The sequence below is a fragment of the Nuphar pumila genome, chromosome 9 (assembly GCF_984573655.1).
Source record: "Nuphar pumila chromosome 9, dmNupPumi1.hap1.1, whole genome shotgun sequence".
In the NCBI taxonomy this organism is placed as follows: Eukaryota; Viridiplantae; Streptophyta; class Magnoliopsida; order Nymphaeales; family Nymphaeaceae; genus Nuphar; species Nuphar pumila.
In genome coordinates this window covers 54300419-54304494 of record NC_143257.1, presented here as the reverse complement: position 1 = coordinate 54304494, position 4076 = coordinate 54300419, and the positions used below count along the sequence as shown (strand labels likewise).

The 4076-nt window shown below is 34.8% G+C and overlaps 1 long non-coding RNA gene across 1 annotated transcript; it reads left to right on the top strand.

The window, feature by feature from the left end:
- The first annotated feature begins 251 nt into the window (after positions 1 to 251).
- Positions 252 to 1195, top strand: LOC149828596 (uncharacterized). The gene is made up of 3 exons (XR_016434057.1): positions 252 to 357; positions 454 to 511; positions 606 to 1195. It is a non-coding gene; the product is annotated as an uncharacterized LOC149828596 (long non-coding RNA).
- Positions 1196 to 4076: the final 2881 nt, after the last annotated feature.

The window sequence follows — 4076 nt, the reverse complement described above, 5'->3', positions numbered from 1 at the left end:
TGGAAGATGCACTTTGTAAGCGTGTGATGGTTACACCTGAAGAAGTGATCACCAGAAGCCTTGATCCTGTTGCTGCTATGCTTAGCAGGGATGCTTTAGCCAAAACTATATACTCTCGTCTATTTGATTGGTAAGTTCCTATACTTTTGAAACATTGTTGAAGTCTATATGGTTTGTGCTACTCTATAAAAAATTTAAGTTTTTGTTCTAGATGTTGGTTTATGGATGTATTGAATGTATTTGCTTTTTACATAGGCTGGTTGATAAAATTAATGTTTCTATTGGCCAAGACCCAAACTCAAAGACTTTAATTGGAGTTCTTGATATTTATGGATTTGAAAGTTTTAAGAACAATAGGTATGATGTCCTTTTGTATCTGTTTCTAGCTTGTAAAAATGGTCTTGATCCATGATTCTCTTTTGTGGTACTTAATGGTGAATTACATCTGGTCAGTTTCGAACAATTCTGCATCAACTACACTAATGAGAAGTTGCAACAACATTTTAATCAGGTTTATATTCCTTTCTGAGTACTTTCTAGTGACTTTATTTGGCAGTTTGATATTTCAGCAATCCATAACCTTAAGCTACTATATACCATGGCAGCATGTGTTCAAAATGGAGCAGGAAGAGTACACAAAAGAGGAAATCAACTGGAGCTACATAGAATTTGTTGACAATCAAGATGTGTTGGATTTGATTGAGAAGGTTCCAGGCTGTTCTATTTTTTTGTTTCATTAAACTAAACTGCTTTCTCTATTAACATGAATAATGTTGATTTTCATGGTGCTGTAGTCTGCATGATGTATTTGCCCTACATCATTCAAGTAATAAAATAAATCATGGAGAAACTTATGGGTACTGAATTTTGCACTGATAAAAGTTAGAGAATATTTTGCAAAGAATATTATTTTTCACTATTTGATCATCTGCCTTAGACCAAATTACTTTGCCATGCATGGGAAGGCTAGCAGACTAGTTTGTTTCCTAGGGCCTGCTTTTTTGCTCATCCTTTGAATTCCTCAAGATTCTTACTCTAGGTAGTATATGATTGCAACCATAGTCACCTGTATCGTTAGAGGTAATTTCTCGGCGAGGGTATTTCTCGGAGAGATTTTCAAAAGTTGATAAATCTCGAGAATATCTCGGGAAAATATTGGGAGTTTAAAAAATTTTAAAAATATAAATAACAACAAAAAAAGCTAAGAAAATAATAAGTTTTGCATTATTTTTCTTTCAAAAATATAAAAAAACATGTTTTAAAGGTTTTAAAATATAAAAGAAACAAAAAAATAGGAAATGCAAACTTAAAAAAAAAAGATTTAAATCGCAATATTTTGTTTCTGGTGATATTTTGAAAATATCGTGATATATTCCCGATATTATCAGCTACCTTGAAATAGCCGATAATATAGCGATATTTTCAAAATATTGGCGATATCACTGATAGTGATTGCAACTAGCCATTTACTGGTTTTGGTTCTAGGAACAAGCTCCTCCATGTGCGTTGGAAGTTGGAACACTACCCTCTTCCATCTTCGTGACTCACCTTCCTAGTATTCAGAATATGAGTATCAACTACCATATGCCAAATGTGTGTTACCTTTACCTTTGGAGCAGAGTTACCGGAAGCGCCTAGGTAAAAGGGGAAGCGCGAAACGTCGCGCTTCCGAAGCGTGAGGGGAAGCATCCCCCTTTTATGGGAAGCAAGCTTCTCTTTTATGGGAAGCAAGCTTCCCTTTTATGGGAAGCACACTTCCCCCTCGCTTCCCCATTTTTTCATTTTTTTCGCTTCCTCCTCGCTTCCGGTTCGCTTCCGAGACGGTTCGGAATTTTCTTCTAAGTGGTCCCACGCTTCCCCGCTTCCTAAATTTTTGAAAGTGCCTCGCTTCCCGCTTCCCGCTCCCGCTTCCTCGACTGGTAACTCTGCTTTGGACTGCTCCTGGGAAGAAGTGTTCCAAAACTCACCTTTGTGGGAAATTTTCAATACAATTTCATGGTCTTATTTTTTTCTGCTGAAGTGAAACAATAAAAATATTAAAAACAGAAAACACACATATTCATACAATCTTATAATTGAATGTCGGAAAATTAGTGATAAAATTTTGATAACTAACACAAATTACCAATTCTTGGAAAGCTTGCAACAAAAGGAAGAAAAAGACTGGATACAGTAAGCCTTTTTCTTCTTAATACAGGAAAGTGGCATGCTAGGAATTATGGAAGGTTATGGGAGTTTTTATTGATTTTTCCAGCTGAGATGTCATTATGGTATTTTTGTTGATTTTGTCAGCTGAGATGTCAATGTGTTCATCTAGTTTTAGAAATTCCAACTGTGGATCAACATTTTCATTATGCTAACTACTTTCAATCTCGTAATAATTGAACCTTCAGAATGGATTATCAAAAATCTTTTCTAGATTATGTTTGCATTCACACTGTCATTCTTTGTTGTTTATGGGGCATGTTGCTTTACAATTGAAGTTAACTGAAATTATGCATTGTAGTTATGTGATATTAGAGGATGCTTACTTTGACCATGGTGAAAACTTTTATGTATGATAAATGGGAGAATGAATTGCAGTTGTTAACTGATGCTTGTTGCTAAATTACTTTTCTTTTTTAATATTATGTTCGTCTCTTCTAAAATATTCTCCTCAAAATACAAATTTGTAACACAATCTAATTAGTTGGCCTTTTGTGCTCTACATAAACAATTTAGAGCTGAACAATGAAAATAAAAAATTTACATATTCAGCATAAGGTTTGATGTCAATGATGCATTTTGAAATTTTTTGAAATGTTCGCCCTTTTGGAAGGGGACAACTTCGTTTCTTAAGAGGAATTTTGAAAACTTAGGTAAAAATAACGTTTTGGGTAGGGCTTCACGGTGGCTCCTTTTTGGGGGCTGAAAAGTAATAAAAAAAATGAGTTAAAATGGATTTTGTTTTCCCTTTTTCTTTCTTTTTTTTTTTTAAGGTGGCACCGCCTCAACCGGATTTGAAAACCTTTTGAAAGTAAAAGAAAATTTTATGTTTTTCTTGGCAAGGAGCTTCAGTGAGGCACCACCTATGTGTGGGCCCACTGATTATTTTATTAAAAATAAATAGGTTTGAAAAAAAAAAGAAAAAGGGTTTTCTAAATTGGTGCCACCTCCGGGTGGGCACTGCCTGAGAATAAGAGAAACACTTTGAGAAGCTGAGTGTTACGCCACCTCGGGGTGGGTCCCACATCATTTTATTTAAAATAAAAGCAAAGTAAATTCTTTTTTTTGGAATTTTTATAATAGTAGGCTAGTTTAGAAAACATGAAGTAAAATTTGGCTTGATTTCAAAAACTAAAAAAAAATGGTTCTTCAGGGCAAAATAACAAGATGCAGAGAAATTCAGAGCCCTTTTGCAAAAGTTTGAAATAAAGTCTTCTAAATTTAAAATTGTGTCCCCCTCTTTCCAACTAACGAGATTTGAAAATCAATATCAAAACTATCTAGATTATTTTCCTGAGAAAACTTTTGTAATTCGAAGTCTTGGGGGTAAAATGGGAAGAATCGGTAATTTTGAAGACCCAGGGTTTTGAAATCAATTTTGAAAAGGGTTAAAATCGAATCTGGATTGAGGATTTTGAAATCGAGAGTTCTGGACCTCAAAATGACATGTTGTGCTGTGAAATGATATGAAATGCTGTTGCGATGATATGCAAAGACATGTCCCATGAAATGCCACTCTGAATTTAGAATTGGAAATTCTAGCTTCTTGTCAAGAATAAGATTTTGAAAATTTGCAGCTTGGAGATGTTTTTGAGCCTAAATATAGAAATTTTGAGACTCAGGAATGAAATTTTCAACTTTCTGCAAGGTCTTCTCTCAGAAAATGACCATTTTGCCCTTTATTGATTTCGGAGAACCGAAATGTGATGATTGGTGGAGATGTCAGGGAAGTGAGTGAAAATTTAGGGTATTTACAGATGCCCTTCTTTGCTACTAAGACGTCTTGTGGCCGAGCTTAGTGGCAAAGAAAACACACCAAATTTGGGTTATATAAAAAAAATGCCCCAGTTAGAAGGATCTAACTGGGAGTA